Source organism: Kogia breviceps, chromosome 12, assembly GCF_026419965.1.
Source record: "Kogia breviceps isolate mKogBre1 chromosome 12, mKogBre1 haplotype 1, whole genome shotgun sequence".
Lineage (NCBI taxonomy): Eukaryota > Metazoa > Chordata > Mammalia > Artiodactyla > Physeteridae > Kogia > Kogia breviceps.
In genome coordinates, this window is record NC_081321.1 from 502,482 (window position 1) to 513,771 (window position 11,290).

Below are 11,290 nucleotides of genomic sequence, written 5' to 3' on the forward strand. Positions count from 1 at the left end.
CTGCAAGCCAGGCAATGTGCTGGGTGAGAGGAACACAGAGGTGGAAACACTAACACTAATGATAACAGGAAAAAATGGTAGAAAAACAAGGCAATTTCCCAAATATCAGACACCCACAATACCGAAAGAAACAAATTTCTCTATTTTGAGAAAGGGACAGGGGGGCAAAAAGGAAAAAGACAGGTTAAAGAAAAAGTAAATATGATCTGAGACCACCACCCAGAGCTTTCCTGGAAGCAGGGGACCATGCTCAGGTCCACCCCACTACTTACTCACCCACCAGAGAGCATTTCATGCCTAAGACAGCTCAAGCTTCCTTTTAAATGATGAAAAAGACATAACTACTTTTTTTTTTTTTTTTTTTAAAGAAGATGTTGGGGGGTAGAAGTTTATTAATTAATTAATTTATTTTTGCTGTGTTGGGTCTTCGTTTCTGTGCAAGGGCTTTCTCTAGTTGCACCAAGTTGGAGCCACTCTTCATCGCGGTGCGCGGGCCTCTCACTATCGCGGCCTCTCGTTGCAGAGCACAGGCTCCAGACGCGCAGGCTCAGTAGTTGTGGCTCACGGGCCCAGTTGCTCCGCGGCATGTGGGATCCTCCCAGACCAGGGCTCGAACCCGTGTCCCCTGCATTAGCAGGCAGATCCTCAACGACTTCGCCACCAGGGAAGCCAGACCTAGCTACTTTTACTCTTTAAATTTTATCTAGAACCCTTTAGAATTCAAATTAGGTATAAGTGTTCTTGGTATCAAGAAGTGATTAAATACGAGTGATCTTCAATATAAAAACTCCTGCTTTTTACACAATTCTAACAACCTACTGAATACAGCTGTGTTACCTGGCTGTTTCTCTCTCTGCCTTACACCTTTAATTTGCTCTTCTCTCAAGTTACAGGTAGCTGTCAGCCAGATGGACGGCCTGAGGAAGCTTAGGGTAACTTAATCCTGTGTTTATACATACATTTGGTGGCATCTCCAAAACATCCATGATCCTTCAGTAACAAATGTAATATCCACAATCTTACAATAAATAAATGGTCTTTTTTTAAAACCAGATTTCTATTATGAGTACCAGTGCAAATCCCAGGATGTTAATATAGATGGTGTTGTGGGAATAAGGCAAATTTTATGAACGGTAAACTGAGGTATACAGCAACTATTAAATTCTACTTTAAATTCGTATGAAAAGCAAATCTGCAGCAACATGAGTTTTTTGTAGTTGTCTCCCAACCTTGTCTGATCATAATCATCTTGGCGGCTATTAAAAACAAATTTCTAGCACCCACCTCAGAAATACTAACTTAGACTATCATATCTATATTCTATTTCTTAACCCCATAGAACCACAGCAGAAAAATATTACAATCTAACATGATGTAATTAAATTATTTCAGGAAGCTTTGTTTTTAGACTATCTCCTCCCACCAAAATAAAATTGTAATAAGATTGTTAAATACAGCAATAATGTGGAGTTGAGTATATATACAATCCCAGTTTACAAAGAGAAAAGTGAAAATCCACAGATAATTCAGTCACAAATGAAAACTCTGGAGTTTTAAGCACGGACAAAGTTTTTGATTCACAGATCCCAGCCTCCAGACCCACTGGTGGTTTTAGCAAATAATTTTTAAGCTCCACAAAGTAGCATGAAGTCCAATGACTTTATTTCTTCAATCTGTACTTTATTAGGTCTCATACAATTCTAGGACTTTCTGCAAAAGAAAAGTTACATAATCCTAATTAAAATTGTGAAACTGCAAAAATTTCACTGGGTCCAACTGAGAAATGCAACTAAGCATTTGAAAACTCAGCAGATACTACATATTTTAGTGTACACTATCCCTTTCCAACTGCAACGTGCCTAACTGAAGATGCTAGTTCAATCTTGTGTTAAGGGCCGTCCAAAAATGTTTCCACTCAGCAGCGGGCACTCCAGCATAATGTACTTAAAGAGGAATGCCTCACTCTCACTCTCCCCACAAACACGTAGTCTGACTTTCACAGCAAATAATCAGGCTTCCCATACATGTGTAGATAACATGCATAAAAGGGAGACATGAAAGTCAATTTCTCTGCTCCACTCCTACGTATGTGCCACAGAGAAATGAAAACACATTGTCTACGCAAAAACGTTCACATGAATGGTCACAGCAGCATTACATATAACAGCCAAACAGTGGAAATAACTGCCCATCAACTGATGAATTTTTAAAATGTGGTCTATTCATACAATGCAATATTATGTGGCCATAAAAACTAATGAAATGCCAGTACCTGCTACAACATGGAAGTAAAAGGCAGTCACAAAAGACCATATATTGTATAATTCTGTTCATATGAAATATGGAGAATTGGCGGATCTACAGAGAAGTAAAGTAGTGGCCGCCTAGGTGAGGTAGTGTGGGAATAAAGAATGACTGCTGGGCTTCCCTGGTGGCACAGTGGTTGAGGGTCCGCCTGCCGATGCAGGGGACACGGGTTCGTGCCCCGGTCCAGGAGGATCCCATGTGCCGCGGAGCAGCTGGGCCTGTAAGCCATGGCCGCTGGGCCTGCGCGTCCAGAGCTTGTGCTCTGCAGCGGGAGAGGCCAAAACAGTGAGAGGCCCACATACCACAAAAAAAAAAAAAAAAAAAAAAAAAAGAATGACTGCTAATGAGTATGAGGTTTCTTTGGGGAATGATGAAAACTGCAGTGATAGTTGCACACTCTATGACTACACATGTGAACAACTTAATGGTGTCTCAATAAAACGCTGCTAAAAAAAATCAGTAACTCTGAAAATAGCCCACTTCCTTCAACCCTGTTAACGTATATTAATTAAGAACTCTTGGGCTTCCCTGGTGGTGCAGTGCTAAAGAATCGCCTGCCAATGCAGGGGACACGGGTTCGAGCCCTGGTACAGGAAGATCCCACATGCCGCAGAGCAACTAAGCCCATGCGCCACAGCTACTGAGCCCGTGTGCCTAGAGCCCGTGCTCCGCAAGAGAAGCCACCGCAATGAGAAGCCCGCGCACCGCAAGGAAGAGTAGCCCCCACTCGCCACAACTAGAGAAAGCCCGCATGCAGCAACGAAGACCCAACACGGTCATAAATAAATAACAAAACAAAACAAAACAAAACAAAAACCTCTTGGGGGACTTCCCTGGTGTCCCAGTGGTTAAGACTCTGCGCTCCCATTGCAGGGTGCCGGGTTCCATCCCCGGTCAGGGAACTAAATCTTGCGTGCATGCTGCAACTAAGAAGTCCACATGCAACTAAGACTCGGCACACCTTAAACAAACAAATAAATAAGTATTTTTTAAAAAAAAACAACTCGGGAATTCCCTGGTGGTCCAGTGGTTAAGACTGTGCTTCCATGGCAGGGGGCGCGGGTTCCATTCCTGGTCCAGGAACAAAGATCCCGCACGCTGCGCAGGGCGGCCAAAAAAAAAAAAAACTCTGATGACCACTTATTTGGAATAAGATATGCATCAAAATCAAGTTTGGGGCTTCCCTGGTGGCGCAGTGATTGAGGGTCCGCCTGCCGGTGCGGGGAGCGCGGGTTCGTGCCCCGGTCCGGGAGGATCCCGCGTGCCACGGAATGGCTGGGCCCATGGGCCATGGCCGCTGGGCCTGCGGCTCTGGAGCCTGTGCTCCGCGGCGGGAGAGGCCACAGCGGTGAGGGGCTCGCATACCGCCAAAAAAAAAAAATCAGGTTTGAAAAGACTGATAAAAAGCAGGATGGTGGTACTGTGATTGGTTAAAACTTCTGTTTTGTATGTCTAAAATGTTTCATAAGAGAAACATGTTCTTAAAACGATACTTATTGTTGCAAATCATCTGTCCTAAAAGCTGACCAAGATATGTAGTAAATATTGACTGACAGGCTAACGAACGAGCACCTTTTCTCTACAAAACGGCTTGGACTCAACCGTCTGTATCCCTCAACTGAACTCAATTACTGGGGTACGGTCCTCCATAAGAAAATCCATCCTTTGGGGAAAAAAAAAAAAAACAAAAACTGAGAATGGTACCTGACCAATCAGAGTAAAAGAATTCTCAAAGTCCCTAACGGCAGAATATTCCATAGTGGTTTAAATATTTTCAATTTACATTGTACATTTATTTACCCCGCGGTGTATGGGAGGTATAAGCAGTTCACTACCTACACGAACACTTGCTTAATTTTCCGGAAGACTGAAAAAAAGAAGGTACTAGAAGGGTGTGGCAACTCATCCAAGGTCACACAAGTCAGGGCAGAGACCAGCATTCTGGTTTAGACCAAACCTCCCGGGAAAATCACACCGACAGTTTCGCTAGAGGACTTGCTTGTTTTGCTCTACGTCGTGAAGAAAAAGGGGAGAGGGGAGACAGTTTCGTTAAGAACTTGTACAGAAACGGGGCGCTGGCTGCGCGGCTAACCGCGCGCTCGTGCGGGCATCGGGCCGACTCCGCAGGGCGGCGGCCAGGGCCCAAGACCGCGGGCCCGAGGCCCCGGCTCCCAGCGGGGAAGCCCCGGCTCCCAGCGGGGAAGCCCCAGCTCGGAAAGGCTGGGCCCGAAGGAGAGACACTCAGGGTCGACCTGGGATGGTGGGAGAAAGACCAAAGGAAAAAACGACCTAATGCGAACCGTGCCGCCTCTAAGGGTGGCAAAAACGAACACGTGAAATAATAGCAACAGCAATGACAGCGGCGTCGGAGCCGCCGGGAGGGGCACCGGGAACCTTGCGTAGAAGCCGCGGCCCGGCCGGCTGGCGGGGACCCAGGCTGCGAGCCCCGCGCACGCACCCCTCGCCCGAGGCCCACAGCGGCCGACCCGCGCCCGGACACGTCTGAGGGGCAGCGGAACGGCCTCGAGCCCTCAGCCTCTCACTGTCCCCCGTCTCCCGCGTCAGCCTCGGGACACCTCGGGCGAAGCTGGGAGACGGCCCGGCGCGGCCTGCCCGCGACCCCGCTCCCCTCACCTGGTCCAGGCCCGTGCCCCCGAAGAGGTGAAAACGCGGCGGCGGCGGCAGCTGCTCCGTACAAGAGCCCACGGTGGCGGTGGTGGTGGTGGCGGCGGCGGCTCCGACCCGCGGCCCTAATCTACCGCCGCCGCCATGTTGGCGGGTGAGGTCACCCGGCGTGCTTCCGTCAGCGCCGGCGTCGGGGCGGGGCGCCGGGCGCGCCGCCAGGGGCGGATCCGCCTTCCCGAGAGGAAGCCCGAACCACAGAGTCCCGCAGGTCTGTTTGCGCAACTCTGACCCGGAAGAGCCGCTCTCTCCCAGCCTGTTGTCTTCTTGGGGAGCAGCTCTATGGTTCCAGACGGCGGCGGCCGTGGACCGCTGGGAAGGAGGCGGACTCGGAAGGGCCCACCGTGGTGTGTGAGGAGGCTGGCGACGTCCGCCGGAGGAGCTGCAGGCGAGACGGCTGACCGAGCGTGGCGTCGCGGGAGCTGCGGCGCCGCAGTGTTGGGTGGGGGGCCTGGGCCTTGAGGGTACGGAGCGGGCGGCGGGGGGGGGGGGGGGGGGGGGCCGTAGCGCAGCGAGGAAGGAGCGCATCTGCAGCGGCCACTGGGAGGCGGTGCGGCGTCTCCACCGTTTCCTGTGGGAGCCACTGTGTCCGGGCGCCTGACACGGCCGGGCGGAGGAGCCGAAGGCTGCCTGAGGACAAAAGGCCGATGGGCAGTGCCTGCTAGTGGGGTCAAGGGTTCTTTCTGGGGTGACGAAGTTGTTCTCCGGGTGATTGTGTTGGTGGTTGCGCAGCTTTGTGAATACACTCACTTGAAGCCATTTAATTATACTCCGTTGTACACTTCAAAAAGGTGAATATCTCAATACAGCCGTGAAAAAAGAAGTGATAAAAACCTGAACTGGTAATGAGGGTGGGTGGCGGAATCCGAAAGAAGGTTGGAGCTCCGAGGCTTTGGGCCCGAGTGACTGAGAACTCGGGTGGTGCTGTTCATAGTGAAACCGGACAGATTTGCCAAGAAGAGACTTAGTGAGCTAAGAAAACTATCAATAATTCCCTAATAGTACCTATTAACCAGGCCATATTAAATTCCCCCGATTCTCCAAGTAATGGCTTTTATAGTTTTTTTTAACATCTTTATTGCAGTATAATTGCTCCACAATGGTGTGTTAGTTTCTGCTGTATAACAAAGTGAATCAGCTGTACGTATACATATATCCCCATATCCCCTCCCTCTTAAACCTCCCTCCCACCCTCCCTATCCCACCCCGCTAGGTGGTCACAGAGCACCGGGCTGATCTCCCTGTGCTGTGCAGCTGCTTCCCACTAGCTGTTTTACATTTGGTGGTGTATATATGTCAATGTTACTCTCTCACATCGTCCCAGCTTACCCTTCCCCCTCCCCGTGTCCTCAAGTCCATTCTCTACGTCTGCATCTTCGTTCCCGTCCTGCCCCTGGGTTCATCAGAACCTTTTTTTTTTTTTTTTTTTTTTTAGATTCCATATAGTTTTTTATTTAAACCTGGATCATGCATTGCATTTGGTTGTTAAATCTTTGAACAGTCTCCTAGTCTTAATTTTTTAAAAGTTGACTTTGAATTATACAACGGAAATTAGTCAGCAATAAAAGAAAAGGTGACCGTTGTTACATGTGGCCATATGGATTAATCTCAAAAGCGTTGAGTCAAAGAAGCCAGACATAAAAATGTACCTACTGTGTGGTTCCATTTATATGAATTTCAGGAACAGGCAAAATTAATCAATGGTTATAGAAATCAGCACTGTCGACTGGGAGTGTGGGATTGACTAGAAAAGAGCTTTCTCTCTAGAGTGATGGAATTAGTCTTTATAGTATGATCACACAGGTGATGGCACTCATCTAATTGTACTTTGTAGGTGTGTGCAGTTCATTGTATGTAAATTTCAAAAAGTCACAAGGAATAATTGTAGTTAGGTTGCCAATTTGATATATGGTTAGGTAAATTTCTTTCAGATTGCTTTCAGTTTTAGGGTTTGCTTTTTACCCTTTTTAAATTTTTTTGAATGTATACCACAAGGATAGCATATGGGCCAATGGAACAGAATAGAAAGTTCAGAATGGTCCACTGATTTTCAACAGAGACAATTCAGTGAGGAAAGAGATCGTCTCTTCAGCAAATGGTGTAAAATATATAATGCTTTTACAAAAATTAATCACAAGCAATTCATGGGTTTTTGGGGTTGGGGGTTTTGTTTTGTTTTTTCCTGACGGATCTTATGAGTGACACAGAGACCTAGACTGCAGCCTAATGTGATAATAAAATCTAAACTCTAGATTCCACTCATTCATTCTCATTCATCAGTTATTTATTGAATGCCTACTATGTATGTACCAGGCAGTATGCTGGATGCCGGCAAAAACCATGACATGGTCCGTGTTGTGAAGCTGACGTTATCGTTGGAAAACCAGATAAGAACCTATAAATGAAAGGAAAAAAAACAAAATAGTTAAAATTGTGGCATGTCCTGAAGTAAACAAACACGGGACGGGAGTAGAAAATTAAGGTGACAGGGTGTTGATGGAAACCTCTCTCCAAGGAGGGGCTATTTTAAGTTGAGACCTGAAGCCTGAAGAACAACCCAAGGGGTAAAAGTGCAGGAAAAGATCTCAGGCAAAAAGCTTGAGAACAAACCAGTAAAGCTTGGAGCTGGTGAGAAAGGGAGGAGGAGTGATGAGGTCAATGGGCGGGGCCGGCTCCTCCAGAGCACACAGGAGCCACCAGAGGTTATAAATTAGAGAGTGATCAGAGGCCAGCTAGGTTTTAAATTACTTTCTGCTGTGCGGAAAATTGGTTGGAAAAGGCTAAAAAGTGCAAGCATGTTAAGTTAGACTTTCACTGCTTTCTGCCACCATTTGTCTTTTCTTTTAAAAATTAATTCCTCAACGTTCAAAGACATGATTTTCATCTACCTCCAGTTTCTCTGTGTGTGTGTGTGCACTCCCCAGCTGACAAACTGAAGCCTGACCTTATCTATTCTAGTGACTCAGTTTCCAGATAAACCACAGACTGAGGCCTTAGCTTGGGAGCAGGTAAATCAAGGAGCACGCAAACCTCCTCTTAAGTGACTAACCTCAAAGGAATTTAGGTCGGCAGTTTTGGTGAAGCCATAGTCAACAGGCTTATCTGGGAGTGGGATTTTTGGAATTTGTCTGAAAAGCTGTTTTAGAAAAACTTCTTCACAAGACCTAAGCTAGTATAGGAGGAAATTGGATTTGGAAAACTACTAACTAGTTAATCTTTGCATGTACTCACGATAACTTTTTCACTTGTGCTTCACTCTGTGACGCTTACCACGTGCTTAGCAGATAGCAGCTGGCTTGTTCCTCGGTGAATCAGCAAAATACCGCAGAAAGTAGTTGTAAGGGCACTGACACGGGGGAGTGGAAGGCAGCACAAAAGGCGATGTTAAGTATACCTGCAACACCATTTTAAAAATGAAGTCCTAAGGAAAATGTGACCTGTTAATGGTCAGCTCGAGGTGGTGGTACATGGTACAGAGACATTTGAATTCTTTGTACTTTTCTGTATTTTTTAATGTCTGAAAATAATGATAAATCATAAAAATCAGCACACTGTTTTCCAGAAAACAAAAGCACATTGATCTGGATAGTATCACATCTCTTCCAGACACTGTTTTCATAAGTGATTAGACATGTATTAGGTTGAGACTCCCAGTCTTCAGCCCCAGGTATTTGCAGAACATTGTAAAAATAAACAGGAGGAGGACTTCCCTGGCGGCCCAGTGGTTAAGAGTCCAGCTTGCACCGCAGGGGGCATGGATTTGATCCCTGGTCGGGGAAGTTCTGCATGCTGCACTGTGCAGCCAAAAATAAATACACGGGAGGAAGGATTGTAATCCAAACGAGTGAACACCACCTCATCCTGACCTAGCTTGCTAGAGGCATGCATATGCCTGTCTTCTGGGATGATGAGGAATGAAATTATTAGTGCAAAAACTAGTTAGGTGAGAGAAACAAGCCTACCATCTGGTTCAGTTGATTAGACTACCGATCAAATTGAGATCAAATGCATGGATTTCCGTTGCCCTGTTTTACTGTTTCGTGGCTGAACCCTTCCCTTATCCAACACCACCACTTTTCTCAAGTACGTGTACCAACTTGTCATACGCTGCAAAGAAGTGTCCACTAGCACAGCTGGACAATAATTTGGCATTTGTATTAAGAGCCTTAAAAATGGGTGTGCCGGGCTTCCCTGGTGGCGCAGTGGTTGAGAATCCGCCTGCCGATGCAGGAGACACGGGTTCGTGCCCTGGTCCGGGAAGATCCCACATGCCGCGGAGCGGCTGAGCCCGTGAGCCGTGGCCGCTGAGCCTGCGCGTCCGGAGCCTGTGCTCTGCAATGGGAGAGGCCACAACAGTGAGAGGCCCGCATACCGCAAAAAAAAAAAAAAAAAAAAAAAAAAAAAAAAAATGGGTGTGCCATTCCCATTAAAAGGACATGCAGTGCACTGAGGACACAATATCACGTATGTACTTCTCCTGTAATGCAGCACCTGAATGTAATTATGATGAAACTATCAGACAAAACCCAATTGAGGGACTTTGTACAACTGGTCAATTCAAATGACTAGTACTCTTCAGAAACATCAGTATCAGGAAAGACAAAGTCTGAGGAACTATTCCTTATTAAAGGAGACTAAAAAGACAAGGTAATTAATACAATAGGTGATGCTGGATTGGATCCTGGATCAGAAAAAAACATTGCTACAAGGAATACTAATGGAACATATGGCAAAATTTGAATATGGACTTATTAAATTTCCTGAATTTGACTGACGTACACCCTTAGTCTTATGAAACACACACTGAACTATTTATTGACTCATGAAATTTTACATATATATACATATATACATATGAAAAGTGATAAAGCAAATATAGCAAAATATTAACAGTTGGTGAATCTAGGTGATGGGAGTTTATCGCACTATTCTTACAACTTATATTTGAAATTTCTTCAGAATAAAAAGCTAGTAATAAAAATGTGTGTACCCTTTGGCCCATAATTCTATTATTAGGAATCTATCCTAAAAATAAGTTTTCAAAGTATTTTGCCTTTATAAAATGTGGGCTCGAAGAATTTCTCCCTTAATTTTCTGAATAATTTTCTGAAAATGGATCCTGGTAATGATGTTGAAAAATGCACATGCTTATTCAGAATTACAAATAAATTATGTAGGTAGTCCACCCTAAAGAACGTGGAGCATAACTCCTCACTCCTTAAGTGCCGGCAGCACATAGTACATCTTCCCAAAGAGTAAAGTATGGAAAGCGGAAAAAAAGAGTAACTTTACAGTGGAGAAACCTGACGAGCACTGCTTCAGCCAAGTGATCAAGGTCAACACCAACGGTCAAAATCAGGCTGACAGCATGAACCGTTGATGTGATATGATGAAAATGGCACTTTGTGCTCTTCCTCCCCCAAACCCACAACCCCTGACCAATTATGTAAAGATCCCCAGAGGTGCATCTATAATATACCTAACAGTATCCCTCAAACTGTCAAGGTCAACAAAGAAGGAAGTTTGAGCAACTGTCACCCCCAAGAAGAACTTACGAGACAGGTCAACTAAATAAAAGGTGGTATCCGGGATGGGGTCCTGTAACAGGAAAAGAGCATCAGGGGTGTAACCGAGCAAGACCCTGTGAGGCCTTCCCAGAATAGACCCTCACCCGTGTCTTCTGCCTGCGCTTTTTCTGCAGAAAAACTTCAGTCAAGGAATACATTTAGTCAGACAAGTGGGAAAATGCAAAAAGGCAAACAGTCAAGCAAGCCAAAATAATAATACTTTAGTCATTACACAGTCAAGGACCTTTAGTTCTCCCTCAAGGGCTATACAGTTAATGTTCTGAGCCAGGTCCTTGCAGCTGTTCTGCAGACACTGAAGCCCCCACCAGGTGGGAGAGGTTAGCTGCTTGCTGCCCACAGCACACAGGCCTCAGACCGGTTGAAACTAGTAGGGTGATGATGCTGATTCACGATTACCTCACCACCAGCCAATCAGAAGAAGCTCCACGAGCTAATCAAGCCCTGTTCCTGAAACACTGTAAGACTCCTCACCACTCCCTCCAGGTGGGACACACAGTTTTGAGGGCATTAGCCTGCTGTGGCCCCCTCCCTGTGCCTGGCAAAGCAATAAAACTATTGTTTTCTACTTCACCCAAAACTCCGTCTCCAAGATATAATCCGGCACTGGTGTACAGAGGCCAAATTTCCGCAACAGAGGGAAACTAAGGAAATTGGTTAAACTGTGGGCTTTTGTCAACACATTAGCCTCGGTTAATGAAATACAACAAATGTAC

General features: G+C 45.9%; 1 protein-coding gene across 4 annotated transcripts in view; it reads right to left on the reverse strand.

Moving 5' to 3' along the window:
- BCL2L13 (BCL2 like 13) overlaps positions 1-5,124 on the reverse strand; it is a 68,221-nt gene extending 63,097 nt beyond the window's left edge. For 2 of the 4 annotated variants that reach the window (XR_010835707.1, XM_067008391.1), the window contains exon 1: positions 4,942-5,111. The gene's annotated coding sequence lies outside the window, so the exon portion shown is untranslated. Of the gene's footprint in view, positions 1-4,941 lie in introns of all 4 variants that reach the window. The other 2 variants (XM_059081368.2, XM_067008390.1) reach the window with 2 other exon arrangements.
- Between the last annotated feature and the right edge of the window lie 6,166 nt (positions 5,125-11,290).